Source organism: Pleurodeles waltl, chromosome 9 (assembly GCF_031143425.1).
Source record: "Pleurodeles waltl isolate 20211129_DDA chromosome 9, aPleWal1.hap1.20221129, whole genome shotgun sequence".
NCBI classification, from domain to species: Eukaryota; Metazoa; Chordata; class Amphibia; order Caudata; family Salamandridae; genus Pleurodeles; species Pleurodeles waltl.
The window spans coordinates 460,855,677-460,878,439 of NC_090448.1; the positions used below are offsets into that span (position 1 = coordinate 460,855,677).

Here is a 22,763-nt window from a genome sequence, read left to right on the forward strand (position 1 = left end):
CAATGGGAAAGGGACAGGGCAACACTTCATTAACCCAGACCCTGGCCTTCGAGTATAGGAGATGTAGGCATGCCCGAAATCTGGGACCAAGTTTATCTGTTACATAACCTGGTGGAGGAAAGTTCATGATGTTAAATCAAAGGCTTTTTTTTAAATCCAAGAGGACCAGGGTCGATGGATTTGAAAGTTTGTCTGAGTTGGCCAGAACAACCTGAAATTGCCTAATACAGTCTCTGGTTAACCTGTTGTGTGGGAGGAATCCATTCTGGTCTTTTCATATCAACCATTGGGCCACCCCAGACATCCTGACCACTAGGACTCTAGCTACTAATTTGGCTTCCGTGTTAATCAGAGCTATAGGCCTGTAGCAGGCACAGTCACTGGTGGGTTTCCCCAGTTTAGAGATGAGCACTATTGTGGTCTTGCTGAGATCAGCCGCCTACTCTTGTGTCCGGAGTGCTCGTTGTGCATCTTACTGAATGGTAGGCAATTTAGTGGTGTTTCTTCTAAAGAATTCAGCCGGGAAGCCGTTAAGGCCCTTTGTTCTTCCCAAAGAAAGGGACTGAATCGCCACCTGAACCTCAGTTCTCCAATGAGAGCATCCAGGGCAGCTCTGTCTTTATTACTTACTGCCGTTATTGGTAAGTCTTTCACTATGGGGTGGTCTGTCTCTTTCTTTGAGGCATCAATCTCCTTGTATATGGGTTCCTCGTATCTAGCAAAGGCTGTTGTTAGATGTGTTAAGCAAGCCCGAGTAGGGGTCTGCTACCTCAGCCACTATTCCTAGTTCGAGGTCGTTTAGCTAACCAATATATTAATTTCCCTGTCTTATCAACCTGTTTGTATATTTTATGTTGCGACTCAGTAAGCCTACACCTGGCAGCCTCCAGCAATTTCTCCTTAAAGGTTGAGTGTAAAATTATAGATCTTTTTAAGTGTATCATTGTCATTGTCTGCAGGTAGGCAGGTTCTCAGCTCACCCAGGGAGGCCTCAAGGTAAAAAATCTATCTGTATCTCTCCCTACGCCTGCCCACCATGTGTGACATTATAGTACCCCTGATCGTGGCCTTCATTCCTTCCCACTGGATGAGACCAAGTTCTTGCTTTGTTGGAAATATTTGTCTATATATTATCCCACCCTGTCGGTGAACCCCCCATCAAGGAACCACCAGGAGTTGGATCTCACTGTCCCTGCTGACCCACTGCCCTACAAATTGCAATTTCTAGAGGAGAATTATTGACCAGGCACCGGGGAAGTATCCCAGATGCTGAAATCACCACCAAGACTACGGCTGGGACAAAGAAGTAATCCATGAATAAGTGTGAGCCATGGGCACCCGAGTGATATGTGAATGTGTGGATGGAGGGGTGCTTAATTTTCCAGACATCACTCAGACCAGGTGCGGTTTACCATGCCACAAGGTCTGAATGTTATGTATTACTATTCAAACCTTGCCTATTGCCTTGGAAAGGATTTGTGAAAAAGAAGTGCTACTCACCTGGACCCTTTTGTAAATCTGAAGTGGTAGACTCCGGTGTACCCGTGGCAGCCCAGGAATCGGAATTGTGTACCCAACAAGTGTGTCTCCTGCAAGAGGAGGACCTGTGGAGCATGCCTCTTAACGTATTGTTGGATGGCCCCCTCGTTTTCACCTTGTTATTACATTATTGCTGTTCATGCTCCAGGAGATTATTTTACTATCCTTACATATCCATGAACTAATCATTGAAGTCTTGAAGTGTTTGTGGTGCTAATGTGGCTTCCAGTACACCCATGCAGAAAAAACAATCAGCAACATGAATACCCCCTATCCAAACACCCTACAACCCACACTTCTCAGTGAGAAGCATCTGTCGCCCTGAAGTTTGGACTTAGTGACTTCCAAAGGGGTCAACACCCCATCCGACTGGGGTTGGCACCATAAACTTGTTTTATATGACCGAGTACATGTAAGTGTATTTATGGACCGCTCTCGGTAGCCCTGTTTGATGATATGACATCCCTTGTGAACATGATGTTAACCCAGGGCGTGGCCTGAGGCAAAGTCCATGGTCAGCCTGGTCACAATGGGTGGTAGCGGGGCCTCAGCTGCGCCAGACCCGCCCAGGGCCTGGGGAATCCTCCGATTGTTCCTCTCATCTGTACAAGGTTTGCCAAGTGTGTCTCGTCAGTAGAGAGCTTGCTGGTCTATCTGTTTGGAGTGTACTGTCCTGCTCTCAGGGTGTTTTTTCAGAGAATCTCAAAGCCTGGTGTCAACTCGCACCTCGACCCATTTTCAGGACTGGTCAGGGGAGTCGAAGAAGTTTTCACTTCACATGATTTCTCTTGGTGCAGGGCTTTAAGTCTGATTGGGTAGAGCAGCACATATCTTAGATACATGGACATCAGTTTTTGTTTGACTGAAAAAAGTCTGAGATTGTTGTACTCTCGGCATATAATCTGGGCAAATCAATACTGTAAAGTAGTCGCATTGTTGTTCACCTTTTTCCCTGGTCAGCATAGTTTAGTATTTTCATTATCAGTGGCCTGGTAGACCCTTTCAAGAAAGAAACATGTGAAGAGTTGACCATCGGGCACCGAGGATTTGAACCACGTCTGCAGAAATAGCGCTGGCGAGGGCCCCTCCATCCCCTCGGGAAGCCACACCAGGGGCAAGTTGTTGCGACGGGCACTCCCTTCAGCGTCTTTCATTTGTTTTTCAAGCCATATTGACATTGCTGTTAGGTTTTTGATATCTTGGGCCCCCTTGGAGAGCTCATCCTCTGCTGCTGAAATTCTGGATTCTGCCTCTTTGGTACATGCCTCTTTGCTTACGAACATCCTGATGGAGTAACGATAAATCGACCCCACAGCTCTTGTCTTGTTCAAGCGTCTTTTAGGAGGTTTGGATGGCCTGTGGAAACCTTTCAGGGGAGACCTGCTAGTGTGTTGGTGCCTTCGAGGTCAGGGAGGGATCCTGGTGTTCTACTTGAGGCAGGGAGGGTTTTGTGTATTTATCTGTGTGTGTGTTTACAAGCTGCAACTGTTCCATGATATTGCAGCATTAACCCTAAAAAGAAGAAGAGAACATAAGCAGATTACAGGCCACCTTTACAACTGCAACATGCATTCTCAATGGTGCCAAACCTTCAGACTTATTTTTGAATGAGACAGCTAAAAAAACCTCGCAAAAACCATTGATGAGGTCTGCACTATCCTGCTTATGCGAGACAAAGACAGCTACGAGGAAGGGGCCTGAATACGGACTGGGCCCGATGGATCTCAAAAGGGTGGAAAACACTCAGGCATTCTCAGACACATACTATCTCTTCATCCAGAGAAAAAGAAAGAGGCAAGGAGAAAGCAATCCATTAGGTGAAGCAACTTAATGACAAACAGTCCAAACATGCTGGAGACACTGCCAAAGCCTCCTGATGGAGACAAGGGGAGTGACCTTCCCACATGTTGCACCCCAACAGCTACTGGGGTCAGAGAGCTCAAATGAGCAGAGAGGAGGATAGCCCGAAAGATCTCTGAGAGAAAACAAGATGACTGTCCCCGATCCACAAGGGAATCAGTGGGTAGGAAGGTTGTGAGTTGGTAGGTGTTGAATGTTCTCATTTGCTAACATTGTTACATGTGAATGTGTGCATTATGAGAGGGAATGTAGGGAATTCCCAGATCAACCTATAAAAACCTTTATTATTGCTCACCTCATGGTTTAATGCCAATGATACACCTGGGGTACTGTCAATTGCTGCTTTCAGAGTAGGCAACACTCCCTTTGTCCTATGATAAATATAGTTAATGAAACGTTAGAGTAGTAAATGCACCAGCCAAAGGTATTGTAATCATCAACCTACCTAACTCACAGTACAGCGAGATATGCCTCTTTCAAGAAACCCACTTGTTTAAGCAAAATTGTAGTAAAATTCAGACAAAGTGGTTCCCTAAGCAATAATTTACATTGGGCTTCAACATCAAAAAGCGGAAGCTGCAATCCTATGTGTAGCACACTTTCAAGGTGAATTAAGGCATGTTGTGACAGATGAGGCAGAAAGAGCCTTTACAGTTATTTTTAAGTTAGGTTCAAAGACGATTACAGTCTCATCTCTGTATTGCTGCAATATGAACCAAGAAACTTTAATGAAATATTCTATCTTAGATATACGCAATGTGGCTGGGAGGAGATCATCATCTATTCATCTAGCCATGGACAAGGAAAAAGACAGCACAGAGACATGTGGGAACTGGGGAAGCTTTGACACAATTTAAGGAATGGCTCCTCCTCATGGGCCTACTAGATGCATGGAGGACACATCACCCAGACAACAAAGAATTCGCTGGCTTTTCATAGCAGATCACATATACACTAGGCACAATCATTTCCTTGATATCACCAAAGTGACAGCCTACATCACTGACAATTCTATAAGCTCGCAGCGCTATCAACTCACACCCTCCTGTCCCACTCTCAACAACAGAATAAGGCTTGGTGATTTAACAATGTCCACATTCAAGACAAAGTGCTGTTGGTGGAAATCGAAAAAGCTATCAATAACTTCATGCTTGGCATTGATGTAGATGGAAGTGCCAGAGTGGATGGGAGGGGGAGCTGGGAAAGACATTCAGGCCCTCATTCTGACCTTGGCGGGCGGCGGAGGCCGCCCGCCAAAGTCCCGCCGTCAGGTTACCGTTCCGCGGTCGAAAGACCGCGGCGGTAATTCTGACATTCCCGCTGGGCTGGCGGGCGGCCGCCTTCAGGCCGCCCGCCAGCCCAGCGGGAAAGAGGCTTCCACGATGAAGCCGGCTCGGAATCGAGCCGGCGGAGTGGAAGCTGTGCGACGGGTGCAGTTGCACCCGTCGCGTATTTCACTGTCTGCCAAGCAGACAGTGAAATACTTGTAGGGGCCCTCTTTAGGGGGCCCCTGCAATGCCCATGCCAGTGGCATGGGCACTGCAGGGGCCCCCAGGGGCCCTGCGACCCCCCCTACCGCCATCCGGTTCCCGGCGGTCGGACCGCCGGGATCTGGATGGCGGTAGGGGGGGTCGGAATCCCCTCGGCGGCGCAGCAAGCTGCGCCGCCTTGGAGGATTCAATGGGGCGGCGGTACACTGGCGGGAGACCGCCAGTGTTGCCGGTCCGACCGCGGCTTTACCGCCGCGGTCGGAATCCCCATTGGAGCACCGCCGGCCTGTCGGCGGTGCTCCCGCGGTCCTCCGCCCTGGCGGTCTTTGACCGCCAGGGTCAGAATGACCGCCTCAGTGACGAAGAATGGAGGTAAGCCTTTGATAGCTGTAGGCTGACATGTATGAATCAGAGTGGTTCAATATTCGACATTAACATTCAACATGACCCTAGAGTGGCCTTGCTGGGACTCCTATACATAGAAACTAAGCCCTATAAACCCCTCACCAGCAAACACATAACTTTAACACTGGTAGCAGTAAGCTAATTCATTTTATAATTATGGGAAAGAAACTCACCAGAGAGGGACTGGTTGCACAAACTATAAACCTGGCCCTAGCTATCATAATTAGTCTTGTATTCTTCTGGGGATTTAAAAAAGATAAAATATTTTCTAGGGATGATGTTTGATGTGTGTTAATATTCAGAATGTTTTACATTATCGTTATACTAGTTTATTTGTGAAAAAACATTGGTAAGGCTTGGTAAAAGGCCTTCAAAACCAACAGCAGCTGCCACCTTTATGTTATGTGCCTTAAGAGGAACCACCATGATGGAGGTTTATATTAAGGTATAGATATCACAGTTGGGCCAGCAGGGATCTCTAAATTTGGTGACTGCAGTCCATCAGCGTGGCAGAGCTAATGTCTGCTGCCACCTTGCCAAACTATATTCCATCCATCAAAATATAAATCTGGCCATATATATCACAGATAGGCCCTCATTATGAGTCCAACCACCACATTATGAACGTGATGGAGCCTCCATGGTCCGACTGCCGACACCGCCAGGTTGCTGCCAGTTGACAGGTTGGCGGTCTCAGTGGTTGTAATCCGCCAGGGGGGCGCTGCATGCAGGTCACCTTGGGGATTACGATTCCCCAATCCGCCAGCCTTTTCATGGCAGTTGGACCGCCATGGAAAGGCTGGTGGAATGGGGTGTTGGGGGGCCCCCATGGACAGCCCCCTTGTGCGTTTCACTGCCATAATAACGGGCAGTGGAAAGCGCGGTGGGTGCTCCTTCACCCCCCACACCGCCACATTGTAACCGGCTCGATTACAAGCCAGCGTCAATGTTAAGGCCCTGTTTCCCGCTGGGCTGGTGGGTGGAAACGCTGTTTCCACCCGCCATCCCAGGGGGAAACTTGTAATAGGGCTGGTGGTGTTCTGGCTGCACTGGCGGTCAGATGACGGTACAAGTTTGGCGCCAGGCCTCCACTGCCCTCCAAACTCGTAATGGGGACCTTAGTCTTGTATTCTTCTAGGCATTGAAAAAAGATTAAATGTTTTCTACGGACGATGTTTGATGTGTGTCAATGTTTATAATGTTTTACATTATATTTATATATGAAATAAGTTATATAATTTTGATACAAAATTAGATTTTTGTTTTACATTGTTGACATAGCATCAAGAAATTCATTTTGATATACGCTCCTACATTCTCTTTATGAGTGCAACCTTGGGGAGTCTTTCTTTGTTACTAACAAGGACAGTCTCCATTAAAATGTGGTTGTGGGCACTGGATGTGGTGACCTCTTAGGCTTGCCTACTATTTTTTATGCAGACTCAGCAGTCCTGGTCGGGGAAGTTGGTGCAATTAGGGTGTGGGGGATAGTTGTGTCGTACGTCATCTACTCCCTCATCAGTGGTGGGTTGTAGGTGACGTGTGTTTAGGCTCAAAACCTGAATAAAATCAAAAACAGTTCATCCTAAACTGCCCCCATGTAACACATGAGTAAAACTGTAAATTGGGGTGACAATGAAAGAGTTACATCTTACCTGCAAAAGGTCTAAATACACAGATCTGTGGTGGTCTGCATGTAATATTTGATATGTTTTACATTCCATGAAGTTGGGGTGTGCCTCCCTCCTCCTGACCTCCAACTACCAAACCCTTACCTGCCTATTTCCTGACCCACACCATAAAGACACTTGGTTTATAAAGATGGCAGTGGACATACAGTGGCATCTTTAAAAAAGCAGCAGAAAGGGAGATGAGAAGAGTGGAAATGAAAATCACATCTAGTCTAGCATTAAAATCTAATTTGCTGTGTTGCGCCAAGTTAGACACTCAGGAGAGTAGGCTTTGATGTAAAGTACAGAAACAGGCAGTCTTGGAGGACAAGGTAGTCCTCCTCTGCATGCAATAATTATGCATGTTTGTAGTTAGCGTGCCTGTTATTATGAATATATAATATTGTAGAAGCAGAGTCTCGAAGCTTACTGCAAGCAGGAAAATGGACAGCCAATGAGGCACTGATGTGCCCACCGTTTGCCACAAATATTTATTTGCCCATGTATCTCTGGCACTAAAATAATTACATCACAGTCACAAAGTCCGAGATTATATAGTATATGACATTTCACGAGCGAAATCATCAAGACTACATGAATATGCATATCTTTATCTTCCTTCAATATCCATGTATTAATGTTTCTTAATTTGTAACGCAATTGTGTATTAGCCATGGCATAACCAAAGAATAATAGGTCAATAAAGCTTCACTTTTAGGGTGGAGATGTGAGTGCAAGGTGGTCAGGGTAAAAGTGCTGTGAATGTAGTGTACGACCTCGTGTACAAACTGAAAATCACACTAACTCTGCAGTTAATGGATGTGTTGTGGTCTATTTTCCACTCTCTTTCCAGCAGAATGCGGGCATGTCATAATGTAAGAAGTGGAACCTTGTGGGATGAATATTTGTCATTTGGTCCTGGGATCTGAAGAGCTGACTGCATCTTATGGAGATTAAATCCATCTTTTATGAAAACTCTGAATCATCTTCAGTTGTGTCAGAGAACCCAACACGTGGCGACGAATGGCTGGAGGGAGGGGCAGGCTTACTGCGAGATGCTACAATCTCTCACAAGGCAGCAACTCGTCACACATCAGCACTCCAATTGGTGAGTGACTTACTGAAGAAGAGACCTTCTGGCAAAGGAGGATGATGCCTAGCTCAACTTAAAATATGGGTGGACAGATTGCAGGCATTGGGCAGCTGTGCAGCATCTGGTGAAGATCAAAATTCAAATATCTCTGGACCAGCTTGGGTACACTCGATACGCCTCAAGCATTCCTTTGAGCTGTGTACCTTATCTGCATTCTGCTTCACTTCGTCCATACTTCAAAAACCCTGCAGTATTAGCAAAAAACCCTGCAGTATTAGCAAAAACCCACACATGACTTCCCTCTCTTGTGAGTTCGATGGCCAGATGGACAATAATTTATCCGTGTGTTGTATGCACTGCATTTCTTTAACAATTGTAAGAAAGTTCTGCACTTTTCTTTCACGTCTTTTAAGTGTAGGTAATACACTGTAATATCATTTATTGTTATGGATTTTCATCATGATCAAAAAAAGCTCAGGGTTTTAAACTGTTGCTCAGTGTTTCAGGCCATATTTATTCGTAAAATCAAATCCCATTGTAATTCAATACACACTCACGTGTGGTCGGCAAAATAAAAAGAGTAAAGATACTTTCCAAATGCTGTTAACAAATGCTTAATATACCCGGTTAAATATTCTGTTGGGTGCCTTAAGCTCTGTAGGCAAGCCCTTTGTAGGTGACAACGGCTTGCTAAGTACATGCAGATAGAGTAATGGTGTCAAGATGTCTTAGCAAGCTTCATAGTTTAACACAACAGCAAGTTAACAGTGCAGAAGAGTTTTTAAAATAATGGAAATAATGCCATGATGTACTGAATTAAAATGTAGGCCTTAGACAGAACAAAATGATTTTAAATCACATGAAAGCAGTAGGCTGTCACATTTACTCATATTGGGCTTTAATAGATGAAGTACCATCTGTGTGCAAAAGCTGACCTACGTTAAGAATGTGAAATTATACATTAATGACAACCTGAAATGTTATGAAAGCTATGACCTCAGGTAAAAGAAGTTAGTTTTGACCTTTCCATAGGCATAATTTTCATATAGACAGTAATGTATTAAAATCTTTTAGTTTAATACTGGAAAATGTTTCTAATCAACGGTCTACTATAGAAAATCAATAGGATAACTTGTGTTTTAGTAAAATGATGTAGATGTTTAACCATGAAACTGCAGTTCTCTTAAGAAAGTAAATGATGAGACACCTCATAGAAGAATACAAAATATTTGGTAAAAATGTTGTATTTAAATATGGCTGTCCTAATTGTGGGTAGGGGTTATGTGTGGTGGGGGTGGGGATACCTGTCTCAACCTAGTTGGGGGGGTTGGAGTGGGTGGAGAGTGGTGCGGGTTGCATTCTTTGGGTCATGGTTTATTGTTCTGCTTGTCGTATTTTTTTCAGTTCCTGCTACGGGTCTGACTGCACATGCTCGCTATGGACTAAACAGCACATGCGCCTGCTTACAATATTCTTTCCCCACAGATAACATGCCCACCTTAACCTGCATTGCATGGAACATTCCTAGCCTTAATGGTCATCATAAAGCATGCCTGATTCACTCCTACTTCAATAGACATAACATAGACATCTGCTTTCTACAGGAAACTCACATGCAAAGCCCATTAGCCTCTGGTCTGCGTCCTCGATGGTGTGGTGACACTTACTTCTCCACCTACCCCAATTATTCAAGGAGTGTGTCGCTTTTACTGCATAGGGGGCTTCCTTGGCAGCTGTCCCGCTCCTCTATTGGCCCGAATGGTCGATATGTTATCCTTGCGGGCTCCCTACACAGACGCACAGTGACTCTGGCTGCCGTGTATGGTCCCAATGCTGACGACACTGAATTCCTCTCTGAAATATGGACAAAAATAACCGGTCTCGGTTCCTGCACTATTCTATGACTTCAATGATGTAATGGACGTCCGACTGGATTGTCTGGAGTCTCCAAAAGCCAACACCCACACTCTATGCTGATGCTCAACACAATATCACACGACAACTGTCTACAAGATATCTAGATATCAAAGACTACAATGCCCCGAGAGGAGAACAAAAATTGTTCCTTTTCGCCATCGCAATGGAACCTCTGACTGCAAGGCTACATCAGTGTCATGTGAACAAGGGAATAAGGTTCACTACCACAGGATTAGTTGTCTTGATGTATGTTGATGACATCACCCTATTTCGCAATTGATCCTTGTGAGAACCTGGTTCCATTGACACGAGGTGGTGACATTTGGTGGCTATTCCGGTGTACAGGTAAATAGGGCCAGATCTGTAATATTCTCCCTGTCCGATAATAAGCATCCATTTCCCACTGAATACCCGTTGAAGATGGCGGATGAACTGGTTTGGTAACTGGGCATGTGGCTAAGCTATGATCTAGAGGAATTATGATGCGCAAATTATGGACGAGCCACAACCTTGTTGGAGGACAGTATACCTGTGGCCGGTCGCATTGCAATCACAAAAATGATTATTCTCCCTAAGTTCCGCTACCTCTTCCTTAACATCTCTCTACCGCTCACAGCTCAGTCCCCTAAGCGGCTTAAATCTAACCTAGTAAGATTGGTGTGGGCAGGTGTGCAAACACAGACTCCCTGGGAACTCCTTACCCTATGACTCTCGCAGGGTGGGGTGGGAGTGCTGGATCTGATACTATACGCCCTCTGTGCTCAAGCCCAATTTCTACATTTCTGACTGTACCCGACCCCATTTCAGCCCCAGACGGTAGTTGAGATAGACGGAACAGCTCCTTGCCTTCTATCGTTAGCCCTATATTTACCCTACAAGGCTCCTAGAGCCGACATTTATACAGTGGAGTGTGTGCGATGGGCAAGGGAGGGTCTGAGAAAGAGAGCAGGGTTATTATTGCTATATGCTCCCTTCATCCTACTTGCGAATAATACCATGCGACTACTGCGCTTGGACAAGGGCACCATTGCTCGCACACATAAATACAACCTCAGATTGTTTCTCGGACCTTTACCCTGACAAGAGTTCCTCCCATCTTTGTAGACACGGCGTCCTCACCCCCACTCTTCTAGACACACTACCATATTACCAGATTTGCACCACCTGCTTAGTTCTACACAACACTTTCCCATCCCCGCCACCACCTCTCCCGGCACTGGAAAACATACTCACTTCTCCATAACAATACTACACAGAGCTTCTCACCAACTGCCTCCCTGCAAGCGAGAGGGGCATGGATAGAAGGACATGACTCCAGCTCACAGGGACGCGCAGTGGTCCTTCAATTGCAGTAATCTGCAGCAACTTTTTCCCAACTACAGACTTCGTCTCATTTACTTTAAATTCCTCCACTGTATCTATTGCACCCCTATTCAGCTTTTTAAAATGGGGTTAGTTCCAGACCCCAGTTGTATGCACTGCAACTATACACTGGCTTCCTTTATCCACTTAGTCTGGCAAAGCCCAAGGGTGGCATCCTTCTGGACAGAGATCTTCCAAACCATCCACATGATCACACCCCATTCTCTCCCCTCACCCCTTGATAGGCCTGTTAGTCTACATTAAAGACATACCCAACACTTGCCACTGTCTAACTGCCATGTTACTCCTGCTGGCCAAACACAGAGTGGCCATGCACGGGGGTAAAAAACCTCCTCCCTCTACCAAGGTGTGGCTGTGCAACATTGCTTACTGTCAGGAACAAGTGTCTAATATTTAGGAAATTATGCCTCTGCATTCCTGCCCCAACGACATCTGGGGGCCCTTCACATCCTGTGCAAACTACCGCTCAATATCTCTTCTCAACGGAGAAGTAAAAATTTTTGCTACTGTCCTAGCTAATCAACTCAAAAGCGTTCTTGCTACACTGATACACCCAGACCAGTGTGGCTTCATGCTGACCTGGGGTACTAGGCATTATCTACGACGACTCCACGTTGTCCTGGCTCACTGTCATCAATTGCCATATGATTTAGCCCTACTTTTTAATGATTTTGAAAATGTTTTTGACACAGTGGACTAGGGCTACCTTTACTAGGTGTTGTCTCGAGCCGGCATAGGACCCCGATACTAAGGTGTGATTCGTACCCTCTACTGCAATCCCACGATGCGGGTCTAGGTCAATGGAGTCCTTTCCAAAGTCTTCCCCATAGGCGGGGGGAGGAGGCAAGGCTGTCCTCTCTCTCCACTTCTCTTCAAGTTGGCAAGCAAGCCAGAGTGGCAAACTTCTTTGTACAGGACTAGAATTAGGGTACTAATATCTCACAGAATGTGGTATAGTACTCCATGGGAAGCCTCCTGGACTGGGAGTCTTCCTGGGTGCCAATCTGGAGAACACCTCCTCTTCCTCCTCACCTAATACATCCTCTGGTGAAGCCTTGTATGGTTGCTTCACTGGCTGCCCATAAGCTGCCAACTTTCATGACCGACCCTTCGTGATTGCAGAAGTAAGCTTGAAGGTCCACACGCAATGAGTGAATGAGGGGCTTGTCCAGGAGATACTAGGTGGGGCGTTGGTCAGTCGTGGGGACTCCAACATGAAGAAATAGAGGGGAGTGGTCAGAAATCCCGCAAGGTAGTATCTGGATTTGAATAAGCACTTAATAATCAGTGGCAGCTAAAAAGGCTAGGTCTGTTCAGAAGTGAGTGTGGTGTGCCGCTGGGGTATGCGTGAATTGACGCAATCTAGGATGCCATATCTTCAAGGCATCTCAGAAACCAAGAGTAGCAGTTCAGTCGGTAAGCAGGCGTGGCCTGATTCATCTGGAGCTGGTGGGGGACCCCATTGTATCGAGCTCTGGGTCTGGCACAGCGTTGAAGTCACCTCTTGTTATGGTAAGGCCCTGTGGGAGGTTCAGGAGGAGTTTGGAGAGATCTTTGAGGCAAGCGTTATGGGATGCAGGTGGGGCATAGACGCATATTAAAGTGATTGTCTGAACTCCAACGTACCTGTAAGGTCGCTGAAGCAGCCCTGCAGGTCGCGCGTTTCATGAGCAACAGAGAGAGGGAATGAGCGCCATAGTCTGATAGCAACTCTCTTCTACCTCAAGAATACCCTGCATGAAATACCCTATTGTAACCCCTATGCACCGAAAGGGACAGCATTATCCCATAAGATGCAATTCTTGCAGTAATAGCCCCTCGAGGGAGTGGCGATGGGCGAAGGTAAGGACTGCAGAACATTTTACACGATCTAGGAGACCATTGCCATTCCAAGACAATATTCGAAAGGTCATGAGTGTGAAGAATGGGCATGGCAACGCATTATATATAGTGCAAAGATGGGGCCTATCACAGTCCCATGTCTGGGTGAAAAAGGTGTTGATAAGGCACTACAAGAGGTCACAGTCAGAAGACCGCTGCCATATCCATTGCAGAGATGTGTGTCAGAACCTAAAAAGGAAAAGCAAGGTTAAATACTCATACAATATACCATAAAACACTGAAAACCCAACAATTTACAAATGAATGCTCCCCCAACTCCCACTCCTCCTCAGACTTCTACCTTAGAAGCATCTGTTGCCATAGAAAGAAAGCTTGTTAGAAAAACCAATATCATAGTATTGTAGAAACATCATTCGGAAGTCCCCCATGAAAGATTGAATCATGGAGATTGCTGGACCTGGCCCTTTTTGCAGGGTCATCCCCAAACAACTTTGTGCCATCCTCTTCCTATTTTTCTGAACTCTTTTTGTTGGCTCTAGAAATCTGGGCACTTTATCACTGCTGATCAGTGTTAAAGTGCATGTTCTATCCCTTCGGAACTTGATATGATTGGCTTACACATGATTTGTTTATTTAATTTACCTGTAAGTCCCTTGTACAGTGGTATCCCTTATACCCAGGGCCTGTAAATTAAATGCTACTAATGGGCCTGCAGCGCACCTTGTGCCAGCCACAGAAGTAGTCTTTCAACCCTGTCTCAGGCCTGCCACCGCAGGGCCTGCATGCACAATTTACTGCCACAGGGACCTGGTATCTAAATTTACTTGTCAAGTCTGGAACTCCCCTTTTAGTACATTTGGTCACCCATAAGGTAGGCCCTAGATAGCCCTGTGAGCAGGTGTGCAAACACAGATGCCCTAGATAGCCCTGTGGGCAGGGTGCTGTATATATAAAAGGTAGGACATATGCCTTTATGTACTACATGTCCTAATAGTGGCAAACAGCCTACTTAGTTTCTCATTACTGTGAGTGCTGCTCCTCTCATAGGATTGCATTTGAAATGCCCTGACATATGTCTGAGTGGGTTTGTATGATCTATGAGGGGTGGCATAGGCATGTTTGGTATGGTTGGAATGGTAGTGAGAGATTCTGCTTACTGCTATAGATAGATTTTTTACCACCATTGTAGAAATGCCACTTTTAGAAAGTAGGCATTGCTCTGTGCTTATAATTCCGCTGCTTTTGCAACTTGACTCCACTCCATGTCTGGGGTAGAGTGACAGCTTGGCTTTGTGCATATTTTCCAGACAGCCACCACACAGGGAGGGTGGAGGTGTAACAGGAGTACATCTGCATACTGAATGGTCTTCCTGGGTTGGTAGAGGCAGGGCACGCATGCATCTGTAAAGGCTGTACCCTGGCCTTACACAAAGGCTGCTTATCCCATACTGATGTCTGGAGCCAGTGCTGGAGAAGGAGGCATTGCTGGAACCAGTTAGTGCTGGTTGGAACCCCCCCATCTTGTGGAAGCTGAACAGAATGAGTATAAGTATAAGGGGTTGTCCCCCACATTTGTAGACACTGCATGGGACTTGTCGCCAGATGCTGCTGGCTGGACGTGCTGTCCCTGAGGACTGTGGTGCTACCAGGAAGGAACTGCCATATGAGCTGCTGGAGCTGTAGCACTGGTCTGCTGCCTGACATCTGCAGGGTTACAGAAGGGACTGACACCCTGGTCTGCTATCTTATGTGCTGGCCTACAGTCAATACCGTGGTTCTGTGGGCCCCAGTGACCGCCCAGGGGTCAGCATTGGATTACGCCGCTGCCCCTGACCCTGTTGTGTTAATCCCTGGCAAGTGCTGGATCTTTCATGGGAGTGGCTGCTGAGTGCTAGTTTCCCTGCCTCAGAGGTGCCAGCAGATGAGCGCTCCTGCTGCTCCCTGAGGTGTTAATCCTGCAGGAGAGACTCTGTGCTGTGTGAGTCGCACTGCCCTGTGAGCAGGGACCATCAAGAGAGGGAGAGCAGTAGGCTCTGCCCTCATGGTGGTGTTCCTCTGGCGAGGCCCCGGCCCCAGTTTGGAGAAGCCAGGTATACTGGTGAAGTGCTGCAGCAGCCTCTGTGTCAGAAAGGCCTACCATGGGAGCCGCACCTGGTGACTCTGCGCCCCGGCTGAGTGCAGGCGCGGGGTAGGAGACTGTGCTCTCGTAGGTGCTTCCTGGCCCCAGACAGACCCAGATGAGACAGAGTGCAGTTTTTTGCACCAGATGAGGTGCCCAAACCCAGAGGCTCTCCCCACTTACTATATCTTCTCTAGTGGAGGCGAATCCGCAGTGGCCCCAGTGGCCATCCTGTTGGTCTGTTCGCAAGACATCAGGAGAGATCTCACCACTAGTGTGAGGCGCCCAAGCCTGGAGGCTCTCCCTGTTACTGTATTTCCCCTAGTGGGGGGGATCCACAGTGGCCCCAGCAGCTGTCCCATTGCTCTTTTCCCTTGAGATCAGGAGAGACCTCACAGCTAGTGAAGGGGGGGTGTTCTGAGGAGCACACCCTTTGGGGCATTACTTGTGCAGATAGCAGGACGGAGTGGCGACCAACGATGGAGGTCTGTGATCCTGTTAGTAATATTCAGAGAAGTATCCTCCCTTATGTCATAGGAGTACAGGAGCTCCTATACCTGATACGGTGGATAGAGGCTTGAGTACTGTAAACTGTCTAAAAAAAGTGCAGACCCACTACAATCTTCGTGTGGAAGGTATTGTTGGTGACTCTTATAAAAGCCATATATTACCACAAGGTTTTTTTGCTCTCATTGTGTGACTGCATTACTGTTGATGACATGATTCATGTGATTTATTATTTTTCTTTGTTCATATTTTCAGAGTCTGCATTGCTTGCAGGGAGGAGGGGAATGTTTTTATGACACATGCAAAGGATGAGGATATTTTTGCATTCATGCTGCTGTCTTGGCATTCATGATAATGTGTTTGTTATGACGTGCTTTTTGGTGATAATGATGACCTGACAACTGCTTGTGTTGCAGAGTAGTAGTAACCTATGTGTTTACCTGACTACTGCTTGCTTTCATAGAGTACTAATGACCTGTGTGATGTTCTGATAACTGTTTGTGTAGCAGGGTATTACTGATGTCGTTTTTGGTCTAATGATGTTGTAAGGAAATGCCTCCTTGGCATGGTTACCCCCTGACTTTTTGCCTTTGCTGATGCCAAGTTATGATTTGAAAGTGTGCTGAGGCCTGCTAACCAGGCCCCAGCACCAGTGTTCTTTCCCTAAAACTGTACCTTTGTCTCCACAATTGGCACACCCTGGGATCCAGGTAAGTCCCTTGTAACTGGTACCCCTGGTACCAAGGGCCCTGGTGCCAGGGAAGGTCTCTAAGGGCTGCAGCATGTCTTATGCCACCCTGGGGACCCCTCACTCAGCACATGCACACTGCTTGCCAGCTTGTGTGTGCTGGTGGGAAGAAAATGACTAAGTCGACATGGCACTCCCCTCAGTGTGCCATGCCAACCTCACGCTGCCTATGGCATAGATAAGTCACCCCTCTAGCAGGCCTTACAGCCCTAAGGCAGGGTGCACTATACCGTAGGTGAGGGCATAGGTGCATGAGCACTATGCCCCTACAGTGTCTAAGCAAAACCTTAGACATTGTAAGTGCAGGGTAGCCATAAGAGTATATGGTCTGGGAGTCTGTCATACATGAACTCCACAGCACCATAATGGCTACACTGAAAACTGGGAAGTTTGGTATCAAACTTCTCAGCACAATCAATGCACACTGATACCAGTGTACATTTTATTGTGAAATACACCCAGAGGGCATCTTAGAGATGCCCCCTGAAAACATACCCGACTTCCAGTGTGGGCTGACTAGTTTTTGCCACCCTGCCACACACCAGACATGTTGCTGGCCACATGGGGAGAGTGCCTTTGTCACTCTGTGGCCAGGAACAAAGCCTGTACTGGATGGAGGTGCTTCTCACCTCCCCCTGCAGGAACTGTAACACTTGGCGGTGAGCCTCAAAGGCTCACCCCCTTTGTTACAGCGCCACAGAGCATCCCAGCGTGTGGAGATGCCCGCCCCTCTGGCCACTGCCCCCACTTTTGGCGGCAAGGCTGGAGGAGATAATGAGAAAAACAAGGAGGAGTCACTGGCCAGTCAGGACAACCCCTAAGATGTCCTGAGCTGAGGTGACTCTGACTTTTTCTTGCAGATGGAGGATTCCCCCAATAGGATTAGGGATGTGACCCCCTCCCCATCGGAAGGAGGCACAAAGAGGGTGTAGCCACCCTCAGGGCTAGTAGCCGTTGGCTACTAACCTCCCAGACATAAACACACCCCTAAATTGAGTATTTAGGGGCCCCCAGAACCTAGGAAGATAGATTTGTGCAACCTGAAGATGAAGAAGGACTGCTGACCTGAAGCCCTGCAGAGAAGATGGAGACACCAACTGCTTTGGCCCCAGCCCTACCGGCCTGTCTCCCCACTTCAAGAAAAACTGCAACAGCAACGCGTCCCCCAGGGTCCAGCGACCTCTTAAGCCTCAGAGGACTACCCTGTATTTAAAGGACCAAGAAACTCCTGAGGACAGCGGCCCTGTTGCACAGAAACTGCAACTTTGCAACAAAGAAGCAACTTTTAAAGACCACACGTTTCCCGCCGGAAGCGTGAGACTTTCCACTCTGCACCCGATGCCCCCGGCTCGACCTGCGGAAAACTAACTCTACAGGGAGGACTCCCCGGCGACTGCGAGCCCGTGAGTAGCCAGAGTTGACCCCCCTGAGCCCCGACAGCGACGCCTGCAGAGGGAATCCAGAGGCTCCCTGACCGCAACTGCCTGCTTCAAGGAACCCGACGCCTGGTAAAGACATTGCACCCGCAGCCCCCAGGACCTGAAGGAACCGAACTCCAGTGCAGGAGCGACCCCCAGGTGGCCCTCTTCCTAGCCCTGGTAGTGGCTACCCCGATGACCCCCCCTCCTTGCCTGCCTGCATCGCTGAAGAGACCCCCGGGTCTCCCATTGAAACCTATTGCGAACCCGATGCCTGTTTGCACATTGCACCCGGCCGCCCCTGTGCCGCTGAGGGTGTACTTTCTGTGCCTGCTTGTGTCCCCCCCGGTGCCCGACAAAACCCCCCTGGTCTTCCCTCCAAAGTCGCGGGTACTTACCTGCTGGCAGGCTGGAACCGGGGCACCCCTATTTCCATTGAAGCCTATGTGTTTTGGACACCACCTTGACCTCTGCACCTGACCGGCCCTGGGCTGCTGGTGTGGTAACTTTGGGGTTGTCCTGAACCCCCAACGGTGGGCTACCTTGGATCCAACTTTGAACCCTGTAAGTGCTTTACTTACCTGTGAACCTAACAAATACTTACCTCCCCCAGGAACTGTTGATTTTTGCACTGTGTCCATTTTAAAATAGCTTTCCAAAACTGTACATGCTATTGTGATGATTCAAAGTTCCTAAGATACCTGAGTGAAATACCTTTCATTTAAAGTATTGTTTCTAAATCTTGAACCTGTGGTTCTTAAAATAAACTAAGAAAATATATTTTTCTATATAATAACCTATTGGCCTGGAATTGTCTTTGAGTGTGTGTTCCTCATTTATTGCCTGTGTGTGTACAACAAATGTTTAACACTACCCTCTGAGAATCCTACTACTCGACCACACTACCACAAAATAGAGCATTAGAATTATCTCTTTTTGCCACTATCTTACCTCTAAGGGGAACCCTTGGACTCTGTGCATGCTATTTCTCACTTTGAAATAGTACATACAGAGCCAACTTCCTACAGATGTTTTATGCAAAATAGTTTATTTGTATATAACTTGTTGTGGAATTTTCTTTGTGGTATATTTATTGTGTCACTAGGGTTGTGCAAACGCTTTGCACATTGCCTCTGGGATAAGCATGACTGCTTGTGCCAAGCTACCAAGGGGGTGAGCAGGGGTTATCTTGGGTGTGTAGCTCTCTTGCCTTCAGCAGCCAGTATGAGACACCGAGTCCAGAAGTCTGTCTATGTCCAGTCCTCTCTCCTCTCTTTCAGAAGTGGGGCTTGAAGCAGGTCCAGGTGGCAACACCTGCCGTGACTGGGGGAATTGAGAAGGCATTTCAGATCAATCGGTCTTCCGTCTCCTTCGGGAGTGAGTGCGTCTCCTGTGAGGTTTAGGCAACAACGTCGAACCCTGTAGATCTGTGGGTTCTAATTGGTGCGAAGAGGAGGTAGTCGGGTCCCAAAGTGGATAGTCCTCAGTCAGCCATTGCCACGCAGGCTCCGGATTTTGAAAGAAATGTGATTTATTAGAATGGATGATGTGGAGTTTGGGTGGAAACTTGATTGAAGCCCCATGGCCCTGAGCTTCTGCTTGACCACTGTGTAGGAGTCGCGATGCTGCTGCACCTCTCAGGTGTAGTCCGGGAAAAGAAGAACCTTGGCATCCTCACATCGGAGATCTAGCTGTATCTGAGCTCCGGCAATGATAGCGGCACTGTCCCTGTAGTTAAGGATGCAAGCGATTATTGGCCTATGGGAGGCTCCCGGAGGAGTTCTGGGTGCCAGTGCTCAGGAGGACAGATATTTTGAAGGCATCCAAGATTTGATCCACTGCTCTATGAAAACCACCACCAACTGAGGTTCAGAGCCCTCCATACCCTCAGGGACTCCTATTATGCGCACATTATAATGCCTAGAGTGATTTTTGGGCATCCTCAGCGCGTCTGTGGTGCTTGGATGTTCAGGAGAGAAATCTAGAAACCTGGGTATTAAGGGTAGGGAGGTAGTCTCCAACTGTGGAGACCTGTGATTCAGCTTTTATTATGCATGCTGTGACATTCCGAAGATCTTGGAGGAGCAGCACCACATCCATCCTCACCTCTCCAATTTTCGTCTCCACCAAGGCCTGTGATGTCTGAATAGCCTGGAGGATAGAGGTGAACTCACTAGACAGTGAGTCGGGTTTACCTCCTTGAGGAGGGCCTGCTAGCCCAGTAGTTGGTCCAGTAGTGTATTGGTCCATGTGGGTCTACGAAGTGGTAGAGCAGGTGGGTCTCTCCTTGCCCATCACAGTGGGTCTCAAGGCAACTGAGGGTTACTGCAGAGAGGAGTCATCCCGCTTGCCATGGGACTGCGATGAATGGGTCCCACACTGATAAAAATGTGGTGCAAGAGCAGATCAGCAGCCAGGTATCGCACCAGAGATCTCCCCTCAAGCTGGTCCGTTGGGACTCAGGAGACTAGCAACACCTTTGCAGCAAGGTCCACCACTGAGGACCCCAGATGGATCTAGTGTTGCTCGGCCAACAGGTGGGTACAGGGCAAATACGACGTGGGGCATCCGGTACACCTCCATCCCTCGGGGTCGAGCCACACCATCCTGCTCCAGAGGAGCCATAGAGGGAGGCAGGGCACAGTTGAGGTGATTGCAGACTCAAAGCAGGACCTCCAGGCGGGATGATTTAGTGGCTGAGTAGGTACAGAGGTCCTGCCCCTACACCACATCTAGGCACCGTCACTGCTGAGGCTAAGTATAAGAGGTCAGGTCTTAGGAAAGGGCCCCCCTCAACCTCAGCAGCAGCAAATTGTTCCCAGATTGTTAGGAGTCCCACATAGGAAGAGGCCCAATCATGTATAAAAGGTCCCCAACAAGGTCAGTCTCCTCCCTGGAATGCTGGAAGTATCGGGCAGTGGGAGAGTCCAAGGCTGTCACCTCACAGACAGGGTTCTGCCCTCCTGGGGTCTGAGCAGTTCAGTCCCAGGAAGGCAGAACAAAGCATTTCCTCTGAGAGCAGGGTGTTACACCATCTTCTTTGGAAATAGCTGTTACAGGCTGGGGAGGGGTGGCCTCCCCAGCCTCTGGACATGCTTTGAAGGGCACAGATGGTGCCCTCCTTGCATAAGCCAGTCTACACCGGTTCAGGGACCCCTTGTCCCCTGCTCTGGCGTGAAACACTCACCCCCAGTCACAGATCTGGGTTTAATCCATCGAGTGTTTGCATTGTTCAGCACTCCGTCCATCATCCTTTTGTTTTGCTAAAGTTGCCCAATGTGGGAAGGGTATGCCCAGACGTGGGTCCCTTGCTCACTGTGCCACTGGATTCAAGCTAGCCTGGCTGATGAAGGGTGAAACCCTGAAACTGGTCCCAGGAGGCTTGTTTCTGGTCCAGGGAGGACATGGCTTGGCAGTTCGGGCTGGACTGTTCCCATGAGGAACAGTGTCAAGACTGATTTGCATATGGCTGGGTCTAAACTGGGGTGGCATGGTGAGCAAAAGAACGATGGATTAAACCAAGATCTGTGACTGGGGGTGAGTGTTTGCATTGTTCAGCACTCCGTCCATCATCCTTTTGTTTTGCTGGTGCGAAACTAGACAAAGGAAAGAGGAGTGACCACTCCCCTGTCCATCACCACCCTAAGGGTGGTGTCCAGAGTTCCTCCAGTGTCCCCCCGACTTCAGACATCTTGCTTTGCTAGGTGTGGGGGCACTCTGGAGGGCTCTGAGTGGCCAGTGCCAGCAGGTGATGTCAGAGACCCCTCCTTATAGTTCCTTACCTGATAAGGTAGCCAATCCCAGATCTGGGTTTAATCCATCGAGTGTTTGCATTGTTCAGCACTCCGTCCATCATCCTTTTGTTTTGCTAAAGTTGCCCTATGTGGGAAGGTTATGCCCAGACGTGGGTCCCTTGCCACAGGATTCAAGCTAGCCTGGCTGATGAAGGGTGAAACCCTGAAACCGGTCCCAGGATGCTTTTTTCCGGTCCAGGGAGGACCTGGCTTGGCAGTTCGGGCTGGACTGTTCCCATGAGGAACAGGGTCAAGACTGATTTGCATATGGCTGGGTCCAAACTGGGATGGCATGGTGAGCAAAAGAATGATGGATTAAACCCAGATCTGTGACTGGGGGTGAGTGTTTGCATTGTTCAGCACTCCGTCCATCATCCTTTTGTTTTGGTCCCAGAATGCTTGTTTCCGGTCCAATGAGGACCTGGCTTGGCAGTTCGGGCTGGACTGTTCCCATGAGGAACAGGGTCAAGACTGATTTGCATATGGCTGGGTCCAAACTGGGGTGGCATGGTGAGCAAAAGAACAATGGATTAAACCCAGATCTGTGAATGGGGGTGAGTGTTTGCATTGTTCAGCACTCCGTCGATCATCCTTTTGTTTTGCTAAAGTTGCCCTATGTGGGAAGGGTATGCCCAGACGTGGGTCCCTTGCTCACTGTGCCACTGGATTCAAGCTAGTCTGGCTGATGAAGGATGAAACCCTGAAACCGGTCCCACGATGCTTGCTCCTGGTCCATGGAGGACCTGGCTTGGCACTTCGGTCCTTTTGTTTTGCTAAAGTTGCCCTATGTGGGAAGGGTATGCCCAGACGTGGGTCCCTTGCTCACTGTGCCACTGGATTCAAGCTAGCCTGGCTGATGAAGGGTGAAACCCTGAAACCGGTCCCAGGATGCTTGTTTCCGGTCCAGGGAGGACCTGGCTTGGAAGTTCGGGCTGGACTGTTCCCATGAGGAACAGGGTCAAGACTGATTTGCATATT

General features: G+C 48.1%; 1 long non-coding RNA gene across 2 annotated transcripts in view; it reads left to right on the top strand.

Moving 5' to 3' along the window:
• Window positions 1-9,309, top strand: part of LOC138259502 (uncharacterized) — a 66,907-nt gene extending 57,598 nt beyond the window's left edge. For both annotated transcript variants that reach the window (XR_011198747.1, XR_011198748.1), the window contains one exon: window positions 7,821-9,309. This is a non-coding gene — a long non-coding RNA (uncharacterized lncRNA). The remainder of the gene's footprint in view (window positions 1-7,820) is intronic.
• Window positions 9,310-22,763: the final 13,454 nt, after the last annotated feature.